The 27,062-nt window shown below is 34.1% G+C and overlaps 1 pseudogene; it reads left to right on the forward strand.

Moving 5' to 3' along the window:
- Positions 1–9,151: 9,151 nt before the first annotated feature.
- LOC120604642 (uncharacterized) lies at positions 9,152–9,269 on the forward strand (annotated as a pseudogene).
- The last annotated feature ends 17,793 nt before the right edge of the window (positions 9,270–27,062 follow it).

Here is a 27,062-nt window from a genome sequence, read left to right on the forward strand (position 1 = left end):
CGGTAACAGGAAACACCTAAGGACCAAACAGGCAATGGTAAAGGACACGTGTGTGGCTTTCCTTTAGGGTTTTCTTTCTCTAGTAGTGCTGCTCTTGCCCACGTAGTCGGAGCTTGTTGGGATAGGGTGGTGGTGACAGAGAAAGGAAAAGTGTGTCCCAGATTTTTTAACACAATATTCTGTTGTAGCTATGGTGCTCTCAGGAACCTGGGCCAAATATGCAGGAAAAATATCCAGAAATGTGCAAGACAATATTTCTTTCAGGGTACTTTATCCATGACAGTGGTTGTGATGGTTCAATTTTATGTGTAACTTGACTGGGTACCCAGATATTTGGTCAAACATTATTCTGGGTGTGTCTGTGAAGGTGTTTTTGGATGAGATTAACATTTGAGGGGATTGACTGAGTAAAGCAGATCACTTTCCCTAATGGAGGTGGACCTTGTTCAATCAATTAAAAGCCTGAATAGAACAAAAAGGGTGACCTTCCCATGAAAAAGGGGAGACTCCTCCTGAGTGGCTGTCGAGCTTTTCATGTCCTTATACTTGCCCTGAAACAGAAGCTGTTCCTGAATCTCGAACCTGCTAATTTTCAGAATGGACTTATAGCATTGTTTCTTCTGGGTCTCTGGCTGGCTAACTGTAGATTTTAGAATTTCTCAGCCTACATAATCATATTAGCCAATTCCTTATAATACACATCTTTATGTATCTCCTCTTTGTCCTTCTTCTTGAAGAACACTGGCTAATACAATTGTTAGTGGTTTTCTAATCAGCTAATATTTCTAGTGGCTAGATTATCTAACAGAATAATGGAGTAAGACCCACGCACCATAATTTAGACCAATGGCTCTCAAACATTACTGTGTATACACATTCCTGGGGATCTTGTTAGGATGCAGGTATGATGTGGGGCCTGGGACTCTGAATCTCTGAGAGGATCCCAGGTGATGCCAATGATGGTGTTGTTAATCCACATACATAATTTGAGCAGCAGAGATATAGAGACTCCACTTTTACTTTAAACTGAAGTAATTGAAGACTTCTACAGATGTAGCAGCCTCTGATACATTTTATTCAGTTATAAGCCTTTTCCTATATCAAGGCAGAGCTATAGTTAAAAGTATAAATCAGGGTCATCTATGAGGGAAATGAATGTCACTCACAGTAGTTGGTCTCTGTTTCCACTATCAGCAAGCCACAAATTGGTGCTTGTCTGTGCATGAAGAAGAAAAATAGAAATGGTAAAAACAAAAGCATTTCCCTTTGGGCAGAAACAATCCATTGTTCCAAGTATTATTTCCTGGCTACATAACCATGGCAAGCAGAACTCTGTCCTCTAAGTGGAACTAAATCTATGCTGCAAACCCTGGCTTTCGCAGACACTTTCCATGGCAATGCATGCTTTTGACAGGTACCTGAGCTGCTTTCCTATCTCACTAGAACAATGTGCATTTTTTAGTTACTTTCCGTGGTGTCAAGCTTATCAAGATATATATATATATATATATATATATATATATTTTAAAATCATTTAGCCAAATTTATAAAGAAAAGAGACAATTCAAGTATGCTCTTCAATACCCATATTAGAGATTATAAACAATGAAATGCCAACTTCATTTTCCATTTAGTTTTATGTTAAAAATTTGCAATAACTTGTCCTGACTTGACAAAAGCACTTGTTTAAGCAGTAAATGCTACCAAATATTTACCCAGCAGACACCAGGTTAATGAAACATGAAAATATTTTGTCATGAATGACAAGAGGCAGCTGCAAATTTTATAAGACAAAAACTGTGTTCTGATTTATCCAGACTTCTAAAGAGTCAGCCTCATGATTGGAAGTAGCAGCCTGGGTTGGAAGACCTGGCGTTGCATCAGATGCATTACCTATTCTTCAGACCACAGAGTATTTTAAACTGTTTCATGACAGAAAATATCATGCAGGTGTAAAAAAAAAGGAGTTGAAAGGTGCTTTCACTCACTTTATATTTTAAATTTCATCCTGTAAAACTGTTCACTTCTGCTCTTTCCTTTTAACATCATCCTGACTTTCTCATTTCCTTGGCTGCTTTGGTCAGTGTTTTGACACTTGACACTTTTAAAAGGAGCAAAAGGCAGGTTTTTTTCTTTTGTGGTTTTTATTTTTTATTTTTATTTATTTTTTATTTTTTTATGAAGACATCTCTGTTCTCTAATACTGTGAGAGAAAGAACTCTTCTGAAAAATCAGATGTTTTGATTAGAGAATCTTCACAAATGTGATCGCAATACATTTATAGGCATACCACTAAATCTAGGCTGTGCACAATGTAACATTTCTCTGAGATTTAAAAGGCTCTTAAACATTGTATGACAGATGTGTGGAAATACTGGTTAATAGTGTAGTCTAGCTGATCAAATGCAGCACAACATTTTTACTGAGTGCCAAGACAATAATGATACCCAGTTGCTAGATTGCTAAAATAAAGTGAGTTACTGGCTCACATAGGTATCATCTAACATCTGGATCATGCTGTTTCTCAAACATAGAAAAATCATTAGCCTAATGAGTTAAGGTTGCTTGACACCTTATATATATGGGCTCATGTATTTAGGTAAATTATCTCAAAGATTTGGAGACAGTTTTCAGGGTATTTAACTTTCCAGTCTTGAACAGAACCCAAAAATGCATTTGCATCCAATATATTGAAAAAGTTCTGGTGCTATGAAGTAAGTAGTTTAAAACATTTTAACCCAGAGGTGTATTACATTCTGTCCTACATTCTCACATGAGAACCACAAAAATTAACCCACTCTCTCATCTGTCCCTTCCCTCCTTGGCATCCCCACTTTATTCTGCAGTAGGACGTTTTAACAATAATATAATTGATTTTTAAAATCAGATTTTTGTAACTATTTAATGAAAATAGCATTTTATAGAAGTTTTTATTGATAAAAATATATGAGCTCATAAAAGTGAAATGAATGAACATTTTCTAAATGGCCGAGATGTGTCTCCACATGGGCAGGCACTTTACATGCATTATATGCATGATCTCACTTAATCGCCGCCAAAAATCTGTAAGTTAGTTATTAACTCCACTTTCCAGATAAGAAAATGGATCCTTTGAGAGTTCAAATATGTCCCTCATCATTTAGCTAGTTATCATTAGCTAAATCATATTCCCACATACATATGATAGATTAACTAAAATAAAGTATAATTTAATCTACCTTAGGCAGTTTGTTTGGTTTACATTTATTCATTTATCTAATTATAAGAGTAATATAACTCATCATTAGAAAACTTGGAAGATAGAGAATACTGCAAAGAACATAGTACCTGTAATTCTGCCACTGGGAGATAATAATTGATAATATTGGCTGCTTTTATATAAATTTAAATTTTAAAAATTTAGATTCAGAATGTGTGTGTGTATCTTTTACAACTAGTATATGCACTTAACAATATATTATGACCATTTTCCATGTTATTAAATATGCTTCTAAAAATGACTTTCATGGCTATATGTTATTCTATATTATAGAAGTACCATAATTTCACTGTCCCCCATTGTTGAGTATTCCTATTGTTTCTAAGTATAATTATTTGTTAAAAATAAAAAATAAGATGGTAGTGTAATACAATGAAAACAACTTGGTACTGGAAATATAGAATATTGAATCCTAGATTTGTTATTTGCGAGCTCTGAAACTTTAAGAAAACCATTTAACATTTCTGGTATTGATTTTTAACTGCAAAATAAAAGAAATTAGAGTAAATAACACTTTCCACACATTTTAGGTTCTGTGAATCTAGGAATACTATATAAATTATTCTAAAACTCTGATGCTCAAGCTAGGGTGTTTGTATACCCAAAGACATAGGCAACTGCAGACAGGGAGGTGGTTATAAACATAGATTGGACTAGTGTGTCAGGCTTTACCTCCTGGCTGGCCAATCTATTCAAATTGAATTGAAGTATTATTTTGACAAGTACTAATTCATTACGAAATAAAATATAATATTTTTAAAATAAATTTTACTCCCGAAAACAGAAAACTTCAAAATATCAAACTGCAACTCTCTAAGACATATACATACTCTACTTGTTATTCAATATATTTGTTGGAGTATTTAAGCATCACTGTCTAAAGCAATTGAAACTAATTCTAAAACACTATAGTTATATCAGCAACTAATAGGTATTTTCATGTAAATGATACAGTTTTTTGGCACAGATTTTCTTTGTAAATGTTTTTGTTTTTTTTTCAGATTCTATAGACAGCCGAACATTTCTCTAGGTTGCAATGAACATACAGTAATACTTTTCTTTTGTTCCACCTCAGATGGATTCTTCCAAAAGAACAAAATCTCAACAACAACAAAAAATTACCTCATGAGCTCCTGTTAAAAATATGAGTTTTAACACAATTAGCAAAATGTGGCTTTGAGAAGCAGTTTAGTTTTTGTAGCTCCTAAGCATATTCTTCTCTTGTTCTTTTTCTGTTGTTATTTCTTCTTTTTTTTAGTTCTTCAGTTTTTAGTTCACTTGCCATTATTCTAAGAGTTATTCTCTCCTTTGGTTGTTATGTTAGAAACACTTTTTCATTCTTATGTTAACCTTCAAAATAAAAGTCATTTATTTTACCAGCAAAATGGGTTTATTTGGGAACAGCGAAGAATTGCAATTCAAGAGAAACTAGCTATAGCAAAATCCATATAGGCAAGTCCAGCAAATAAGGAGAGAAATGTTATTTTATGGCAAAAGAGGAGGAATTTAGGAGGGGTTGTTTTGAATGACAGTCCATTGGAGAAAGACAAGAGTTTAGGGAGATAATGGTTTCTCATTGGCCGAGTTGCTGGGGTAGTCGATTCCTTGAAGGAAGTGCAATGTATACCTTTTCCTGTTGAAGCCAATAATTGATTAGTCTTTCTTGTTGAGGTTTCTTGTGTTGGGATCTGTAATTAAAATTCTTCCTGTAATTGACATTTAACAGTACCATGTGACAGCTCCCCCATCTGGCCTCCTGACTCCATTATAGTGAGCTTTCCCTTTATTAATTTTCACAATTGTTCCTATATTAAATCAGATATTTAAAAGGTACATGATGAATCTCAAGATAACTTTCCCCAATAAAAGTTAAAAATGTGCATTTGTGCAAGCCACATACAGACACATATTGTAATACACGATGTTACATATGGGAATCCTTGAAATTTCTCTCATGTCTGAGCGATTTACAAAATAAACCATTATTTGTTGAAATGAGGATCACCATCTGGATCAATGAAAATGAGGTGAATCCATTGGGAATTATTCATTCAAGTAGTCAATCCATGAAAATCAGCAATTTCTGACAATCTGAAAATATAATTATTGGCATAATGGTAGTTAAGCAACAGATATAATGAAATTAAATGGGATCTTTGAGATAGTGATTTAATTTGCTCCGCCTATCCTTCTAATCTTAGTTTGTTTTTGTGGGAATCTATGTGAATGGGGAAACAGTGCATTGCCACATATATACCCTTGTATTTTCTCTTATATGAACATCTATTGAGGTTGAGATACTCTATTCAGTAATGAAATATCAATATGAATGACATATGACTTTTATCCTCAGGGAGTTCAAAATTTATTGGCCAAAAATGAAAAGGTCTTAAACACAGAAAGATGATGCTATTAAGGGAATTTTTCTTGTTTTGTTTTGTATTGTTTTTTAGAACTAGCTCAACTCATAAAATTCTTTGTCAATTTCCCAGAATCATGCAGACACTAAGGCTAATATTTCAGCATCGATGATATGTTATGTTTGTATAGAGATTTACAGTTTCTTTCCACACACAATGCTCCATTTGATCTCACAGCAGGCCTGGGATGCAGGTAAAGCAGCAGTCATCCACATTTGAGAGACAAGCTAGGAAACTTAAGTAACTTCTTCAAGGTCACACAATTAGACTGTGAAAGTCAGGACTCAAACTGACTATTTGAGATTGTCAGTCTAATGTTTTCAGTGTTCCTTTTGAAAATTTTGTTCAATTTTAGATTAGAATCAAGAATTAAATCAAAGAATCTAATATTTCTATTTAAGAATTAGATTGACATAGAAAACAACCATGTATAAAAAATACCATTTCCTATATTCTACCCTTTTCTAGTCACGATTTTCCTAATCACTTTGAGAGTACTATAAAGATAGGGCAGTACTGGATAACTGAGTTTATCAAATTGGAATAAAAAATTATCAGGAAAATGTTTTATACTTAGTAAGAAGCCTTAATTAGAAGACATTAACACTTCAGGCATAAATATTTGGAGGTCTTTAAGGTTGTGCTGAAATTATCCTGGTCAGTATGACAAGGGAGAGGAGGCTATGAAAGGTTTACAAGAGTAAAGTAAACTGAGAAAACACGGGGAGCCAGGCTAAGTGACTAAATGATTTTCCTGCCAGAAGCTGGACTACACAGTCTCCCCTCAGTATTGCCATGATTAAAGACTCCCTCCTCCTGTTAAATACATTGTAATAATAAATTTTACATGTAGAATACATAGTAAATAGAGTCTAACAACACATAGACTTTCTGGTTCCCCTCTGGGGAAGGATTGGGAGAAATTTGTGCAAAAGACAAAGGTTGACATCATAGAAGTTGTAAGTAAAATAATTTTTTTCTGTGCCAAGATATTTGTTAAATTCTTAGATACCACAAGTCTGCTGGATTTCCTCCTGGCTTTATCAGTTAGTATATTAAGCTCAGTGTTTTGAGCATCCACATTGTCTCTGCTACCTCTTCAATGTGATCGTCAATGGGAGGAACCTCAGGACCAAGAAAAGTTTGGCTACCTTGATAGGTTTGCCATGGATTGCAAGTGGTTTTGACAGCATTTTCCTGCAGGTATCTTTCTGGGTCTGTTGCCTTCAAGCACACTCAAAGGGATAAGGGAGTTAAGAAAAGAGAGAGCTGACAAGGACATCTTTAATAGAACGTCATTGATACACTGTAGAAACATGTACCAGTTGCCTTTCTGGGCCACTTTTGTGTTTGTCCATTGGTACATACTCTGTAAGAGTGTTTAAATTGCCTACAGAAACTCCTGTGACATTGATTTTATCTTTTCTGTGAGCCACAGTTCAGCAACAAAAACCTTTGCATAAAAGAGTCAAAAAAAAAAAAAACCAGAACTTGTGACATCTCCTGGTCAATGCCCTATTTCCTTTAGCACAGAGGGACAGCTTTGCCTTTGTCTATTACCAGATATGTCCTTCAAACTGAAGCCATCTGTTGCATGAACTTCTAAGACTTGGGCCAAAAGAACTTTAAACCAAGAAACCATTTCACCAAATGTCAGTCAGAGTATCTGGCATCTGGCTGAAAACTAAAAATTCAGAATGTGATGTTTTAGAAGGCTACAGCCTTTTCTGGAATTTCAAAAAGTGTAGTGTTCACTTAAAAATTTATGTTTATTTTAAATATCTGATTAGAAAATGATTTGATGTCTATTATAGAGCATTTAAGATATAAAAAACCAGGAAGAAAATAAAAATGATTTATAATCACACCACAAATATAACCATTATTATCATGTTGTTATATTTCCTGTCTTTTTTATATATTGTTTTTTTTTTACAAATTTAGCATCATATTCTATGTACTGTTATATATATCTGCTTCTCCCTATATATTTTCCATGTCATTTAATAGTGTATTAAAATGTTTATCTATTATAAAGCAGTGTCATTGTTAATTCTAAACTGATATACACATAGATTTTTTCCCCATTTTAAATAGAATATTTTAGAGAATGTCTTTGTGTATACTACATTCTGTGCATCTTTGATTCTGCCCTATTTTATTTGTGAATCATAATTATTATGACAAAGATCAGTACACCTTTTTAGGATTTTGATACATTTTGCATGTTGAGAAAGTTGGTACTTTCTCACAAATAAGGTGATGTGAATAAGGAGCTTTGTCTCGCTGTACCCTGTCAACAGAAGAACTATCCTGGAAGAGTATCTGAAAAATAACCAAATATCGTTATTTTGAATTTTCGCTACTGAGATTAATCATCTTTTTTATGTTTCTCTCTTTCTCTTTGTCTCTCTCAATGTCTCTCTTAAATGCTGCTTTCCTACAACAGGAAGAGTATCTAAATTTGGGGACACATCCTGTTCCACAGCCAGCCCTAACCTGGACCATCTAGGACTCATTGTAAGAGTTATGTCCAGATCTCTTCTACCCACTACCTTGCATCAGCGCTTCTCGGAAGGGAGATGTGCAGTCAGTGCTCAATGACACTCTTTAATTCAATTACATCTAAAGTATATACAGCTGAAATTCCTCAGTATTAGCAGTTTTTTGTAGTTTTCAGTCATTGCAGTTTTCCTCCTAATTTCAAAAAAAAAAATCTTGTTTATCTTTTCATTTGTACTATTTTTAGTATTTTTATACTTTTTCACTAGGTATTTATTTCAACTTTAAGCTTTCAAGTTTCTGTATTTTTGTTTTGAGTGATCAGGACTTTCTCCCCTCCCAAATGCAAATCCAGCTTCTCCGGAGGCCTTACCCCATTAGCATCCTTTTCTTCCTTCTGGTGGCCTATCTTGCCCAGAGGAATCCTCTCTTCCAATCACCTCCTATAACCCAGTTTTATTCTCAGCTGGCCACAATTAATCCCCCAAAGTGTTAGATGGTAATCAATGTATTAGCTAAACCACTCATGCTGTGCTTTCTTTCATTTAAAGATTTTTAAGAGAAATTAAAGAAAAATTAAAGGAATTTATTTCTTTGAATCTTCCTTCCAAAATCCCAAATCCAAAATCTAACTCAAGTTGTTGTCTTTTGAAAGATTGTAACTTTGCCTTAAACTGTAAGTTTGAATCCCAAGTATGTCTCCAGTTTTCTTAGGCTCTCAATTCTATATTTATTTCAGTTTTTACCAAACAAAATCTTGTTACTACAATATGACTAGCATTCATGGCTTTGTCTCCTTCAGTTGTTTTTAACCTTTAAATTCCCTGACTTGCTTGAACAGAGCCTACTCCACAAACTTTGTCATAAAGTCAAGTTCACAATATTTTAAAACATTAAGTTCTAATTGTTCCGTAATTTGGTATAAAGATACCTTAATGATATCTGATGAACCTCAGAAAAGTGAAGTCCTGTCTATGGCCATTCTATCCTGAATAAGCCCGATCCCATCTGATCTCGGAAGCTAAGCAGGGTCGGCCTGGTTAGTACTTGGATGGGAGACCACATAGGAAGACCAGGTGCTGCAGGTGTAAAAAATAAGGGATTGTAAACTGACAAGGTCCTTGCAATCTGTGAGGTCAACCAAAGGTTGCCTCACTTAAAAAAAAAAAAAGAAAAAAGAAAGAAAAGAAAATTGAGGTCCTGAGGAATTAGACAATTTGCAAAGCAATACAAATGATGAACGTCTTCCAACACTCAAGCCAATGTTTTCTATTACTGTTATGTCATTTGCTATATTCTTATTGTTGAAAACTTCATGTGGGGTACATCCTAAAAGAATTCTTCAAGGGAATTTTATTTCAATTATATTATTATTACAGCCACACAGTAACTTTTTTCCTTTGTAACCAATCCCTTCTAAAAACTCATCTGGTTCCTATGAGAAGAAATAGTTCTTAGTTAAAAATAAAGGTTATAAATATATAGATACAACCTCAGATGAGTCAAAAAGTGTGCCACTACAATCCTGCTCCTCACAATTTCATTTTCTCTTAATCGTGTGCTGTGCACCTGCTTCTAAGGGATAGGCTTCCAGGAACACAAATGATTCTTTGTCTGAATCCACATTTATTCAACTTAATGAGCTTTATGCATATGCTAATCTTTGAAACATCATACTTCAAAGATGTATCCAATAAAATATATATATGTACGTATATATATGTGATATATCCTATTTCAACTTAAAATATGTGTGTTTATGTGTGTGTACATGTGTGTATGAAGAAACAATAAGAAAAGGCAGCAAAAGTTCTAATAGTTCAGTAGTGTGGTATAAAACACAATGGCACAGTTGTTCCTCCATGAGCAGAGAGAATAAAACATTGAAAACTAAGAATAGCTTTCCTCTTGGGTTAAGTTTTTTCTTCATATAATGCACAAGCTTTCAGTCTTGGCAGGTTTTCTTGAGACTAAAAATAAAACATGATCATTGTCTTTTATGACAAATAATTCTTGTCTTGTTTGACTAACCAAGGAAATGACATGTTAAGCACCAGATTGCATATGGAAGAAAGCTAAGCTGCTTAAAAGGAAGGGTTTTGCAGCAACAATCCAAAGCATGTTATCTGTGTAGATCCAATGCCCACACACTCACTTAAGTGAGAATGGGACTATCTTGGTCTTCGGAATGTTTGCTTGGCAAGAGTGTGTCCCAGTTTCAAGAGGGTTTAAAATGTCAAACGATGTCCACTCTTCCAAGGCATAGGAGCTTCCTGGTATTCATTGTCATGAATTTTGCCCTCAGGAACTGAAGTCAGGACAATCATGGTCTAATCTCACTCCATCATTCAGAAGAGAAAATTGCGATGTCTTTTTATAGATTACTGTGTTTATACATGGGTTAGTTCATTTAACTTGAGGATTTAGCTTGGCAGGATTGAGTTAATAACTATGCAAATCAATAATTCAACTATCTTGCCTGACTTAAGACAAAGCTAGGTCTGACATAGTATATGGGTATCTTGAACTAGAACTTATTCTTGTGTTTGGACCTTTAGTAAACTGATTGAAGTAGATTATTCAGCAGGAAAATTCTGAACTTTGATGAACTGAACCTAGACAAACTGGACCCTATTTTACTCAATGACATCTTTTATATCATGAAGGAATACATTAAAAAATGCAATATGTAAATTAGAATTTAGGGACTTGGGAAGATATAACATTTTTATTTTACCAAGAAGAGGCTTATTGATTTAAAGATATACAGAATGGGCCCTAAGTTTCCTTTGGTTAGATGTTTAGTTCTTCAAACTATGAAAATCACTTACATCTATGAACCTCAGAAGTTTATAAAGTGGTTTACCTATATTGCTTTCTTTCATCCTTTCAAATACCCTGTAAGTTATTTGCAGACGGCATTTTAATTTTAAAATCGGAAGAACTAAGACCAGCGAGGTTCTGTGCCCTCAGGAAGAAAAGTTCATTGACAAAGTGATTCTTAATTTGCAACTGAAGCTTATTGCTTCTGCAAGCAATTCAAGTCAAAACAGCTCATCTTATTCCAGTTATTGTTACTTACCTTGATTGTTAATGTACTTTCATGTGTAAATATTTCCTTTATTTGATCCAAAATTCTAACTGGGCAGGAAATATGTCTTATTTTATATATATATTCTATGCTGCTCAGCCTGGTAACTTGCATACAATAACCTATCTTGACAAGTTGAACTGTACTTTTAACAGATATTCGTATAGTTATTTAATAATTACTTAATAATTAATATATATGTATATATTATACTCATTCATCACTATTTCTCAGTGAGAAAATGTTTCTTTTTCTATGTTAAATCCCCTTAATAGGTAAATCAAAGAATTACCCAGCTTTTTTTAAATTTTTTTTTTATGTACCTCTCAGAGTTAGATTTTCCAAAAGTGAGCTTGGACTGTCTTTTGACTATTTTGTCCCATGCATGAAAGCTGGGGTTGCTAGCAGGTATTTAACCTTTTGCCTTCAGTCAGAATGGGATAGCTTATTCCCTAGATTTTAATAGAAGTTTTAAATTTGTTTTGTTGTTTACTTCCTCTAGTCTTATCTTTGTCCATTCAGGCTGCTGTAACAGAATACCGTAGAATAGGTGGCTTAAAGAACAGAAATTTATTTCTCACAATTCTGGAGACTGGGAAGTCGAAGATCAAGGGGCCAGCAGATGTGGTGTCCAGTGAAGGCCTATTCCCTAATTTGCAGACAGCTACCTTCTCACTGAGTATAGAGCAGAGAAAGAGGAGCAAGCTCTCTCATGTCTCCACTTTCATAACCTAATCATCTCCAAAAGGTCCTGTCTCCTAAAACTTTCACACTGGAGGTTAGGATTTCAACATATGAGGTTTGGGATAGGGGGCACAAACATTCAGTAGAAGCTTATTAGTGCAATATTTTTGATATACTTAAAATTCCTAATCAGTTAAGAAACTACATATTATTCAGGAGCTTTTATATATTTCTCATTTGAAATTAAAATATGAGTTTAACTAAAATCTTTAAAAGAAGTGTTTCTTGGGCCAAGAACACTTGATCAAGAAAATGTAAGAATGCATGTGTTGGCCCCAAATGCGGCAAATGCTAAGATTTTTACATATGAAAAGGAGAAACAAATTTTAAATGAGTTGTATGATTTTATGAGGCATTCCCCATCCCACTCCCAGACAGTGACAGCAGTGAAAGAGTGACAGCTAGCCAAAGTAGTCATCATGCATGATTGCCAGCTTTTGGTAACCTCTGCTATCACAAGTTAACCACCTCAAATTCTGGGCTTCTTGCCATCAAGACTGCCTCCAAAACATATTCTCTAATTTCTTTTATACATATTTTGTTGCCAAAGATAATGAAAAATGGGATGGATATAATAATCTAAAGAGCAGTTGTTATTGTTCATGAAAGAAGACTCCAATTTATGGTACGTATCTGGAACTAACATATCTTTAATGGTTACATCAGCTTACCCCTTGTTTCAAAGCCCATTCTCAAACTATAATCATTGCAGCCAAATTTAGTGATTCTATATTGAAATATGGAACAACATTTTGATAAGAGTTATAGGGCTGGCAAAAAATCAAAGGAAACCATGGTGATCCGAAAGTAGCAATATGAAAACATAAAGCCTCGGGTTATTTTAAATTTCAGAAGCTCATTTTAGCTTAACTAAAGCAGGAAAGAATGTAAAATAATAATAAAGAAATAGAAAACACAAATAACTTTTGGAAAATCTTCATTGAACCACTAAGAAGTATTTTTCTATCTTTCAAAAATCTTAATGCCTTAGTTTAAGAGCAGAATCTCTCAAAATTCATCATTATCGACGTTTTAAGATGGATAACTCTTTGTTGTGGGTGTTGTCATGTGTATTGTCAGTTGTTTAACAGCAACCTTGGTCTCCATCTGCTAGATGTGATTGTATCCCTCACCACTCCTACTTCTACACTTATGAAAACTAAAAATACCTCCAGGTATTGACAAGTATCGGGGACAAAACATCCCCCTGTTAAGACTCACTGGCTAAAGAGTAAGAATAAAGATCAAAAACAAACATGGATTCAAAATTTTAGAAATAAAATTTTGAGTGATAGAGACAATGGTGTTTATTAGAAAAGCTGGTCCATTCTTTTATTAATTTTTTAAAGCATTAATTAACTGCATACTGTGGGTCAAGCACTGGCTTCTGCTTGCTCTCTTTGACATTAATCGACTTCAGGAAGAACATCAGGCTTTCTCATGACATAATGCATGAACACACACCCCTGAAAAGACATACCTGAAAGAAAACATGGGTCTGACAGATTATTAAACTTTCCAGTTTGCTGGAGCAGAAAGATCCTGAGAAAAACAGATCAAATACTAAATGTGTTATCACAACTATGTTATCAGTTGTGATCTTGGGGGAGTCATTTGACTTTTCAAGTCTCAATTTTCTCTATTTTGAAATTACTGAAAAATTAATGAAAAAAATTAATGAAAAAATTATTACATAGTGTTTTGAGGATTAAAGATAATGTATGTACACATACATACCTTGTATATGGAAGGCATTACCATTACTTTCCACTAATCATTTATCTACCATTAATCATTTCTATTATTATTTCTTTCTCTCTCTCTCTCTCTCTACAACCATTACAGTTTGAATTGGGAGCAGAGGATCTGTTATATCGCTTTGAATCCTGAGTTCAAACCAATATAGACCGATGGCAAATATTTATAATGATATACAATTTATTTAATTAAGTTACATAAATGAGGTCATTAAATTCCTTAAAAATTAAGATGTTAGAGTTCATCTAAACATGAAGGAATTGATTTGGGGACCCTATTATCCACTGTACTGCTTTCAATGTTTGCATTGCTATCTATTAATATAGACATGTCCCTATATCTCCTTCTAATTACTCAGTTTCTCACTTCAATACAACCCATCTATAATTTTATTTAGCCATCTTTTGATAGAAACTACTTGTTGCTACCTTGTCTTGAGAGCAAGTTCCTCTCATCATCATTGTGGCCTGGCATCTTTAGACGAATAAGAGATCTGATTTTAAAAATGCAAATCAACAAAAAGAATAAAATTAAAGCTTTAATAATTCTTCCTTGTGGTGTTTTACCACTAATACACACATACGTACACCCATATGCATTCATATTGACAAATCTGACAGAATTATGAGACACATGTAATATAATTTCTGTTTTTATAGGTATATACAGAATGCTGTGGGAGCACATGGAGATTTCTTATCCTCATTTGGTTGATCATGACGGTTTCCTGGAAGAAGAGAATCCAGAAGAATAAGAAGCAATTGTCTAATCAAGAGGAACAAGAATATTGGAATGAAGAGTCCAGGCAGGTAATGGCAATAATGATAAAGGAAGGTAATGGCATGAACAAAAGCCTACCATGGAAAGAGTATGAGAGGTCTCAAAAAGTTCAGTGCACAGAAGTGTGTAGTTGGGATGCTTGTGGTGCAGGGAATTTTTAAGTGATAAAGCTGGTGACATGAACAGGAGAAAGAATATACAAGACATTATAAACTATGTTGAATAATTTGGTGTTTCTCCTGAGAGCAACAAGAGCCACTGAGAACTTTAAACAACAAAAGGGCATATGCAGATTTTTGTTCTCTAAAAATCATTTATTATGGAGAATGGATAAGAGAGAAGTATTTGTGAGGGACAGGTTGGAAAGGAGCCGTACTGAAGTGAGCAGTGTTCAAAGGCTGCTTTGGTAATTTGGGAGAGAGATTTTGAGAGCTAAACTAAGGTAATAAAGTTGGAAAAAATGTAGATGAGTTCAAGAGTTATTTAAGAGGTAAAATTGAGCTTTTAAAACATTGGTAATTGATTTAATATGAAAGGTGAGAAAAAGAGGTGAGTCAAAAATAATAGTCATAAAGACTTCTGATTTAAATGGTTGAATAAAGTTACCTCGCAGAATCTCCATTTCCAAATATCTAACAAGTTGAACCAAGTCAGCAAAAACTCATATTCTCTCTCATTCTCTCTCTTTCTCATTATATGTATATATAGTATTATTATATATACTGTGTGTGTATATGAAAATAGATAATACCTATACATAAAATAAATATCAAACAAATAAGAAAAGGGTCACAGCCCAATGCCATTAAATTCAAAAGTGGCAGCCAAAGAAAGAACCCAAAATTCCTGTGGTAGGACAAAGAGGCAAATACAGAAAGGCTCCTATCCTGTCCCCAACCACTGATACTTATCAATCAGTAAGAAATAATAAATAATGAGTCTCACTATTATTTTCCAATCTGGAGGGAGGCAAACCAGTTGGGTATTTTGAAGCTTAAAAGATACAACTCCTGACTGTTCCACAGAAGCGAAGTTTCCTAAATGAAAGAAGGATAGGAATGCGAATGTACCTCCATGGGACATACCCCTCAACAAAATACCACAGAGGTCTAAAAGGTACATTTAACAAAACCTCAGGTATAATCATTGATCAGCTCTGAAGCATCCCAAAGACCCAATGCCCATTGTCATGCCCTCAGGTATGGATAGAATACAAAATGCCTAGCAGTCAAACTATGGCTTTTGGGTAGATGGTGATGGTCACATGTTTTGTTGTTGTCGTTATTTTTAAATTCTTTCAATTATAGTACACATAATATATATTATATTAGTTTTAGGTATATGGCATAGTGGTTAGACATTTATGTAATTTATAAAGTGGTCCCCTTGACTAGTCTAGTATTCACCTGGCCCTATACATAGTTATTGCAATATTATTGACTATATTCCCTATGCTGTCCTTTATATCCCCGTGACTGTTTTTAAACAAATTAAATGAACAAAACAGAAACAAACTCACAAATGTGATGGGCACATTTATTATATATAGCGAGATAGCTACTCAAGTTCTGTACACTGGAACACAGCAAAAGAAAGAACTGAAAAGTTCTGCCACAGTATGCAAAAAATAGCACAGCACACTTGCAGATGAACTGCAGTAAATAAAAAAGCAAAAATATATCATTCAAAAGATTTCTTTTTTAAGACTAGAAAACAACCCTCAAAACAAAAGAGATTCCCTGAAAGAACTTAGAACTATAAAACGATTTAATAAGAACATTTATATAAGAGCTACACTCAGTGTAAAGATGTTTAAAGGACAGAATGATATGCATAGGGAGACTGTAGTACTTAGGATATAAAAGTACTTGTTTACAGAAAAAAAAATGCATAGAAACAATAAAGAATGGAGGTCAATTAACTGACTTAGAGAAAAGGCTTGGTGTAAACACTGCAAATGCAGATATGAAAGAGCATTTAGAGCAGTCAAGGCTAAACTAGTAAACCTGAAGGACAAATATTATCCAACACGGGTGCTCTTGGAAGCTCTAAATAGAAAACTCCATAAATGGTACAGAAAAGACATTTTAGAATGTAATATAAGAAAGTTTTCCAGAAAGTAAGAAAGGAGGAGGAAGAAGAAAAGAGAAGACCAAAAAAAAAATTTTTTTTACAGAAATTGCTCTCTCAGGCATTGTTCTAGGTACTTGAAATAATGCAAACTCTGTATGAAATAAATATTATTATTATCCCTGTTTCTGATACCAAAACTGAAGCATAGAAGGATAAGTCATTTGCCTCTGGACACAAAAGAAGTGTCAAGCGTCAGGAGTTAAACCTAGGTTTTCTGACATTAGAGAGTAAAAGAACACACGTTACCGGAAGATTGGAAACAATAATAAGTGAATCAGTATTTGAATACTTGAGGTAAATAGAGAAAATTTTCAATTATCCCTATTGTCTGAATTATTCCACTGATTCTTCAAATAAGAGTATATCTATTTTTTTATAATCTGTGATTTCAAACTTGTGAAGACAGCACGACATCATGTTCCCCATGCTTTCTCTGCTTCTTCATCTAGGTCAGAGTCAGATTTCTTTATATGCTCCTAATCTTATAAATTATTCCATAACCTACCCACAAATAATGACTATTTATGTTTTATAAATGAAACATTATCCTACAATACAGTTCAGAGTTCTCAAATCTCAGCTACATGTTTTGAGCTTCTAAGCAGATTTTTAATCTTCACCTTTAAACATGAGCAGACAACCAAGGATTAACATGGAACTGAAGAAAGATGCTTTCATGAAAGGAAAATAGCAGGTAAACAAACAAACAAAACTTAGAGGAGTGAAATCATCCAAAGAAGAAAATGTTCAAAATCTCCTGTTAATATTGTAAGAGAAATGTGATTCATAAAACAAGAGCTTCCCAATTTCAAAATTACTATTGAGAAATAGAAATCAACATAGTGTAGTATTGGCATGAGATAGACAAAACCCATTACTCCAGTCTAACCTTGAGAAAAAGATCAGGCAATCCCAAGTGAAGAATATTCTACAAAATATCTGACCAATAATCTTCAAAACTGTTAAGATTAAAAAAAAAAAAAGGAAAGTCTGAGAAAATATCACAGACCACAGGAAGCTAAGAACATGTGATGACTAAATGAAGTGTGGTATCCAGGATGGGACCCTTCAACAGAAAATGAATAATAGAGGAAAGATAATGAATGCTGAATAAATTGTACAGTGTAGTTATTAGTAATATACCAATGTTGTTTTCTTAGTTTTGACAAATGTGTCATGGTAATGTATATATTAATAATAGAGGAAACTAGGTGAGCGGTATGTAGAACTCTCTGTACTATCTTTGCATTTTTTTCTGTAAATATAAAACTATTCTAAAATTAAAAGTTTATGTAAAAAAACATAATAATAATGTCTGCAGTGAAGTTCACTTAATGTTGAAAATGGTTTTCTTGAGGGGTAGAAGGTTGGCATCTTACACCTTTCTTTTCTTTTATTTCTTAATCTTTCGTCTATGTTCTACTCTTTATTGCATAAATTCTTTATAAAACTACAACCTAGTTTTCTTTAAAAACAAACCAAAACTCAACAATTATGATGCCAAATCTTCTGGCTTAGAATACTAGATGGATGGTGGCTACATTAACTAGCTATTACTGCAATAATACTACAAAACAAACCACCCAAACTCAATGGCCTACATTGACAATTTGTTTTTCTGTGGTTTTAAGACTTGGATCTTATGGATTTGGCTCTGATTGGGTGGACTGAACTCTAGGCAGTAGGTTAGGTTCAAGTGAGCTCCATGTGTTTCTCATTCTCTTTGGACCAGTATCTACTTATTAGTTTTTCTCATGGCAACTGGTAAGACCACAAGAGGCTGAAAAGAAATACACAATGCCTCTCATGGCCTAGCCCCCAAACTGGCCATTTTCACTTTACCAACATACCATTGGCTTTGGCAAAAGTTACATGGCCAAAGTCAACATTGTTCAGGCAGGGAAATATATTCTACCTTCTCCAGTGGATAGTACTGTAAAGTCATAAGGCAAAAGACATAGATGCACAAATATAGAATGGCCATGGAAAATGAAGTGCAATGGTTCAATCTACCTTAGAACTATAATTTACTGAGAAGAGAACAAAGTCATTTGCTACCAAATACGTTCTTATTTAATTAAAAATGAATTTAAGTCAGTCTCTACATTCAGAGAATTATTACTAAAACTTGACCAAAGGGCCATAGGGAAGTAGTTTTTTGTCAAACATATTGAACTGCAGGATTTGGTCTCATCAATTTCCTTTGACTTTTTCTGACAACTAATGCTATTGGCAGACATCAGTAAGAACAAATTTTCAGTCTTTGCCTAAAGGAAGTCTGTGATGTTATTCTTGGAATAAATGATTTAGCTTCTGGTTAGTTGCTATGGAAATTAATATACAGCAGCATATTGCTAATAACAATTTAATGTTTTATTTCTTCACACCTAATCTTATGTTTTTATTTATTAATAGGTATTTTGCATTTTAAATAAAGAAATGTCTTTCATTTCCATTGTTTACTGTACATTTAGTGTTAATTGAACTGAAGGTGAGATGTGACAGAAATCAAATTTTTCTAAATAATAACAGTGTGGGTAAAACATTCCATTAATATTACTGTATTAAACCTTCTAGAAATTCTACAATTGGATGTTTGTTACAATCTAGTTATGTGGCTATACAATGGGTTGTTTTTGTGTACAAAACTGTAACTTTAATTAAATAAAAGAATTTGCTACTTATGCTTTGTTTATGGATTTTTCATGCCAGAACAAGACAAAAATATTAAAAAACATTTCTTTCATCTATAATTTATACATTGGTAACTGTAATAAAATTATATTAGTATTTTTCAATGCTCAGATAATGATGAATAGCTACTTGATTTAAAAAAAAACTCTAAAACAAAAAAGTAAATAAAAATATTAATGGCACATATAATATCAGATGATTGGCATAATGTACATCTTGCTAAATAGAACTTGTGCCATTTACATATGAGTGGTGCAGATGGGGGTAGATGTTCTGTTTGATAATTTTATGCAAAACAAGAAAAGAGAAAGATTTTCTCCCAAAGGGTATTAGTTCTCAGTTTTGAAGTCTTGAAAATAATAACTTCCATAGCCCAAACAATAATTAAAAGGAACAGCAAAGATGTAAACCAAGGCAGAACAAATACAAAAGGAGCAAGGAGAGCCCAGTGGGACAAGAGAGGGATCGAATGAAGACAGGTTTTTCCCAACTCTTGACATTATTACAATAGGCCACTGACATGAAGTCATAGAATGTAACCACTCAGCCATTATTGAAATACATGTGTATGTGTATGTGTGTGTGTGTGTGTGTGTGTGTGTGCACATTTACATTTCTTTTGCAGTTAGTATCACAAATGTTTGTCAACCAGGAAAAAAAAATCCAGAGATGAAATAGAACTGCAATACAGGGTAGAGAAGTTGAGAATTAAGACTGGAGAATCAGACCACCTATATAAATCCTGGCTCTACCAACCTACTACCTCTGTGACCTTGCACATGTTATATACCATCTCTGTGCTTCAACCTCTACAAGTCAACAGGTGTTCATGAATAGCAGCATTCTGGATTGTTGCAAGAGTTAGATAGAATATGTCGAAGCACTTATTAGTGCAGGGCCCAAATATGATTCTAAATATTTTAGTTTTAATATTTTACTTATTTGAGCATCACTGTCTCCAGATAATCTAAATTCCAAAGTGACCCATATATAATATCACTGGTCAAATGTATGTTTTGACAAAACCTGTATAATTTGGATTAATATAGACAGGATTTTATAAGTAAAAATTTTCACTTTGAGATATAAGTATCTTAGTTTCCAAATTGCTTACATTCAATGAGTAATTGCCAAATCTTTTTTTTTTTTTTTTTTTTGGTTCAGTCAGCATAGTTTCTCTAATGTGTTAATCCATTCTTCACTCTGGCCATTTATAACCCAATGTAATAGTCTGTTTCCCATAAGATCCATAAAGAATAACACCGAAGGACAAAATCTTGTGTGTCTGGCAAAATCTCTGGTTTGGCCAAAATCATCAATATTGGTGACCCATCTGAAAGAGTATTTAATTGAAAAGCACATTTGAAATGTAGGAAAAAATATTAGCTCACAAGGAAAGATATTATTGCGGTTTCTGTTATTTTGGGTTTAGATTATCCAGAAGCTCTCAGTAAACTATTGACTTGGCAAGTGGAGCTGGGAGAATTAAATATTGAAATATCCTGGAATATTCCTTATATATTATATATGGACCATTCCTCAGAGGCTACTGGGATTACTGCCTGGATTTCAAAATTGCAATTTGATTTATGCTATCCAACCCATTTAATCCCCACTTGTATAGGTCTACATTGTAATTCCTGTCTGATACACACACCCACCAGCCTGAAATTTGAAGCAGACAAGTAATTCTACTTAACAGCTGTTAAATAGGAGAATCACAGGTAGCTTTTACTCAAATGTTAATTGCTCTCAGTGCTTTGCTCATAAACTCACTCTGCAGTCAGGTACTTTAAGCTGTGTTGCAGGGAGATATAAAAGTAAGATGAGTTACAGGCACCCTGACAGTATGCCTAGGCCCTTGGAACTGATACCAGCATGGAAATCAAATAGTGGTGGATGTTTGAGGGGCAGTAGTTATTTTTCGAGATGGTAGGAGTTTGCAGAAAGACTCCTAGGGCCTAAAAGTAAGTCAGCCATAAAACATTCACGAATTCAGGTTGTAACAAGAGGCTAGAAAGAGTCAGTTGGCAAATTATCAAACTATAAAACTGCTGAGCCAGGACAAAGGTAGCCTGTTGTCAGTTGTTTTGGAATACACTAAGTAAATTAAGACTAGATTTGGAACTAAATTAATGAACGGGTGATTTTATTGGAGCCAGCAGTTTTGAATGTGGCAGAGATAATCACTTTGCACATGATTTTTTAACGAAGTGCCTAGGAAGGACACTGGATTATCTTTTATTAGCAACTGTTTGGAACAAATGAGTAGCCTAAAGGAAAAAATATCAATAGCATGATTTGGAAGAAGTCAGTTTGCCACTCTGAACTTCAGTTTCTTCCTCTGTAAAAGAAGATAAACTCAATGGGTCTTTTCGATCCCAACATGGTTCAACTTTTGGGTTTTCAGTATTTGACTATCTCTAGAGTCATTAAAAATGCAGGAATCAAATCCTCTTAATCAGATACAACATAAATGCTAAGCTCTAACTAACCAGCCTGAGGGAACAACCATAACCATCTGCAAAGATACCAGGTCTCAGCAAACAGAGGTACAATTAGGGGCAAACTGGGTGATTCAGGAGGAAAGTGAACTTTCTGGGTTCACATGCCTCAGAAACCCTAATACTTTTTGTCCATACAGCTGAACTATCCAAATTTATTTTTTCATTTAATGAAATTTATTTTTAAGTACTTACTATGTGCTAGACACTGTTGATGCAAAGGTACACAAAAAACCTAATGGCTGATAGTTATAGATTTAAGCACTTTTACCTTTTCATGTAAATGAATAAGATTTTACTCACATTTCTACTTTCATGCTCGATTGTAGGCACTTCTAATGGACAGACAATGCATATAAGCAAATGTCTTTATAGTCACTTTATGAATGTCTTTTGTTAATGATAGAAGAAAATTTCTTTCTAAGAATTTTGCTGTCTTCTTGGCACGTAACTATGCGTGCCATTGGGCACAGTTGGAGATCTGAGGAACTCATTTATTCTTTGAAAGTTGTCCTGAACCTAGAGACAGGAGATGTGTGCATGCACACACTATTTTTACATTGTCAATTTCAAAAGAAATTTTCCAGTAATGCCGATTGATTTTGATGTGCTGTATAAGTTTATAAAAATATTCTTTTATTCATAACATTGATAAAAAAAGGTTATTAATTGTCAAGAAACTCTGAGGCTGATTTTGACTGTATATGAGAAGGATTAAATATGCCACCCCAAAATATACCACTTTGGCATATCGATTATTTCAAATTAAAGTTATTTAACAGCTAGTGCAAGGACACTCTGACCCTCCCTATACCCTCCCTGTACATCCTTATCACCAGAGAGAGAATTTTGAGTCAGGAAGCCTGTATAAACAAAACTTACTTCTTCACTAATTTATTATCCCAAGCTTAAACTTCATTGTCTTGTCAATTCTTCTCAATGTTTTTATTTATTTGTCTAAAATATATAATGCTGCCTGCTATGGTCACTTCTTTGAGTCTCACATTTCTATGAGCTTCTATATTACAAAGTTAAATTTATTTTTCTCTGGTTAATGCTCCTTATGTCGATTTAATTGTTAGAACAAGCAAAGACTCTAGAAGAAAAGAGGAAAAAAGTTTTCTTCCTCTACACATACACATGAAAATAGCAAACATATAATATATAGAAAATGTGAACTTCCCTTGTTCAAAAGAAATATAGACTTCAAAAAGATCTCTCTATATATTTCAGTATATACACATATACATATAGCAGGTCCTTGAATAGTTTTGTTCAATGTTATTTTGTTATAAGGTTGATGAAATATAAGGCTGTAAGAATTATATTCTTGCTTATATCAATTAGCCTATGATAAAACTGGTTTTGTTATACATCATTTCACTTAGAGTTGCAGAACCTATCAATGACATTGAGGATTTACTGTATATAATATTCATCTCATTGTTTGCTAATTCTTTTAACATTTTTCTTTCTCAGTTTTCTTCTCTTTTATTCATTTGCTCTATTAGCTACCCTTATGTACTCTTCCTATATTCACCCATATTTTCTGTCCTCACCCTATTCAAAAAAAAATTTCCTCCAAATACATCCTCTGGGTATCTCTTGGTGCTCTGAGGCAAGGATAAAATGAGGTGCCCAAATTTGGAGAAGAGGTCAGTGTTAGGAGCTCTGTCGCCTATATTATAAGAAGCCAAAGTGCTAACACACATTCCATTGATTCTTGCTTCTATCTCTTCATATATAACATTATATTGCTATGAATTACTCCTCAAATATATTAGAGAATCCCTAGGATATATTTTACAAATACAAACCAGTCCAAATTTGATTCCTCTGTTGCTCCACCTGGTATCAAAGTTCTCCCTATAGAACTACCATGCTCATCTCTCCAATGTAAATTCCCTCATTAGTACAGCTCCCTAGTATCTTCTGCCACCAAAAGTAGTGCTCTGGGACCCAGGAGATATCAAAGCAACATGGTTCTCTATTGCAGCATTTCTCATAATAGCCAGTCCACAAACTCTTCATTAGCAAGAGTAAGGAGACCCTGCCAAAATGTAAATGAACTCTTACTTCTTCATCAAGAATGTCTTGCTGTCTTAAAAAAAAAAGTCAGCTAAACTAAACAGTGTGCTCATTGACATGGTTGACTCATGCTCTGACTCATGCTCCTTATCACATCATGGATCAATTTGTGGACTTGCACTGTCCACAGATCATACTTTGCATAGCTCTCCTCTATTATGCCGTGTTGCAGAACAATGCCTCTCCCCACTCTGATCACCAACACTTTACAGGGTATCTTGGGAGGTAATGCTGATGCCCCAGTGCTTGAAGAGTTTACAAGAAAAAGCCCTTTCATGTTTATTCAAGCGTGATGACTCCCACTTGAGTCTAGTGAGAGGTGGTGCTGGGATAGTGTTGAATCCATTGCTCTCTTCACAATCAGCTCACTTTTCTAATCACTAAGGCCTTCCTCTTTGTAAGCTTGTCTTGCCAGATGATTTTTTCCCTTACGATTAGGTCTCTTCCAAGAGATCCTCGATCTTTACATAAATTGCCCCCTGGCAAGTCTGTCCCACCAGATAACTGGACATGTCTTAATCCCACTTGGGACACAAAATTGTAAGCAAATTGAAACTCAAGCTGGATTCATTCTCAATGTCCTTATTTATTCACAATTTATTTAGCAGTATGCGCTAAGTTGCACGTGGGATAGGGAGGGTGGGTAGAGCATGGCATTCACTATAAGACACCTAGAGAATAATTGAGGATAAGATATGCATACAAATGCATATAATATTATATTAACTCCAATAAGTATAATAAGACAGGTATATAAAAGTATAAAATATATATAGGAAACAGATATAACATGATTAAAAGAATAGAAAAATGATTGAGTAAGAAGGTACATTTGAGATAAGTTTTAAAGCATGTTTATGATTTATGATTAGGCAAAAGAGTTAATGTAGAAAGAACTTTAAAGGAATGAGAAATTGCATGCCTTCATTTATGTTATGCTGGACTCATCTGAGCCATGTGAAGCCTGAGCTCATTGTTGATAATTGCTCACACTCTCGTCTTTACTGACTAAATAAAATAAAAACAGCAAGTGGTTCAAGGATAATATTGTATCCACTAAATTTTTTTGGCAGGTCATAATCTTAGTTTATACCATGTGAATGTTAAAAAAAGAAAAGAATATAATTTATTCCTGGTGTTTTGTCAGACCCATGCTTTGAGGGTGTGAATAAAAGGACAATGATTGATCTAAATGGTTAGAAAGTTAATTTCACAGCAGCTATATTTGTACAAGACAGTGATTATTATCTTGGGAGGCCTTACCATTATTTAAAAGCATTTCTCCTTAAGTCAGAGAAAACTTTTACACTATCAGTAATTTCCTTGCATCCTTTCCATACTCAACTTTAATTGCTTCCTATGCTCCCAGTTAGATTGATTTGGATCTCATTAATTCACTGTCTAAAAGCTCTAGTTTATAAAAATGAGTAATTTGATAAAGAAAGGCAATTAGGACTTGTTTCTATAATAGCAATTTCAGTCAATTTAATGCAAATACACTATGGTGTATTTGGTTCCATTTCAAGACTATTGCTTCCTGTTAAATTCCATGTGAACTAGATTTCTCATTGATCCCTGAGAAATAAACATTAGTAATAACTCAGAAAGAAACTACCTCCCATTTCTTGTGATAGCGTAGCAACTTAAGATGTTTACATGTATGAACACAATGAAAGCAACTTCTCTAACATCGTATAGCAAAGAGAATGGATTCCCAGGGACAGCTGAGCAAGTACATGGACTGAACACTGGGGATATTTTGTTCTAGGCTTGCCTCGTAAAAGAAATTCTATTCTCCTTATAAAAGAAAATTAATAAATACAGATTCTTCACAGTCAGTGCAGGGAAGAAAAATTGTTAGAGGAGGCACCTGGACTACATGGTTCTGCTCTGTCCTCAAGATTCCATTTTCCCTTGGGGCCTCACTAATTTTCCCTGCAGTATGGCAGGGGGGCACCCTGAAGGAAGGGTAATACTTTTTCTTAACAGTGCTATGCACCTTGCTCCTCTTGCTTACTTCTGAGGCAGTCTGTAACATTTAAATAAGACATATGGAAGGTGGGGGAATAACAAAAGGAAAGTCAATGTGAAGAGTGTTGACTTTAGATAGACTGACTTGCAAAGCATAGCTTACTCTTTATGTTTTCAGGCCATGTGTGTCCTTGTATGACTTCAAGAAAAGGGGGATCTTGTCTAAATCCCTCTCTTACCAATAAAGTAGTGAAGATAGAGAAAGACTCCATCTTTTATAAATCATCAAGAAGGAATAAGCATAGGATGCCTTAAAGTCTAAGCTGAAGGAGTGAGTTTAATTCCTCTCCCCCACCTATCAGCAAGAGGTCCTCAAACTTCAGTGCCCACAAGAATCACTAGAAAGATGAGTGAAAATGAGAATCTACAGATACCTACTTCCAAAAACTTTGATTCCATAGGACCAGGCTGGTACTCAGTAATTTGTATTTTAATAGATACCCCAAGAGATTTTAATGCAAGTTCTTTGGACCACACATTGCAAACTCTATACTAGAGACTTTGTTATGACTTTTCCAGATATTTTCTGATTATTGTCTCTGGAAAAGAACACCATGGAAAGCCAAACATTATCCCAAAGTCTCAGCATAGTCTTGTAGTTTCAACAAGCCCAACAAAGCATAATGATCCTTTCAGAATATAACTCTATTACATTTATATGAGACAGACATAGAATAATACAGGTCCTTCTATATAGGATCTAACATACCCTTTCCCCATGACCTAAAGTGAAGAGATTTGGCTAGATCTATAGTAAAATTATTTACTCCATCATTCAATGCATGTTTATTGTCTATTATGTGCTGGGCACTAAAATTTCTAATTTCTAACTATGTTTTTGAATGTGCACATTTTAAATTTTAAAACTTCTATAGACCATCTTTTCCACATGATTGCCAATAGATTTTAGATTCCACTGATTAGGAAAGTATTGTCAAAACACTATTATGACCTCAGGAACATTTTAAAATAACTCCAATTGATACTGTTCAAAATAGCATATAAATTTGTTTAAAGTCTAGTGAAAAATAGTGCATAAAAGTATGAATTTTTTTTAC

The sequence above is a fragment of the Pteropus medius genome, unplaced genomic scaffold, assembly GCF_902729225.1.
Source record: "Pteropus medius unplaced genomic scaffold, Ma_sr-lr_union100, whole genome shotgun sequence".
Classification (NCBI taxonomy): Eukaryota; Metazoa; Chordata; class Mammalia; order Chiroptera; family Pteropodidae; genus Pteropus; species Pteropus medius.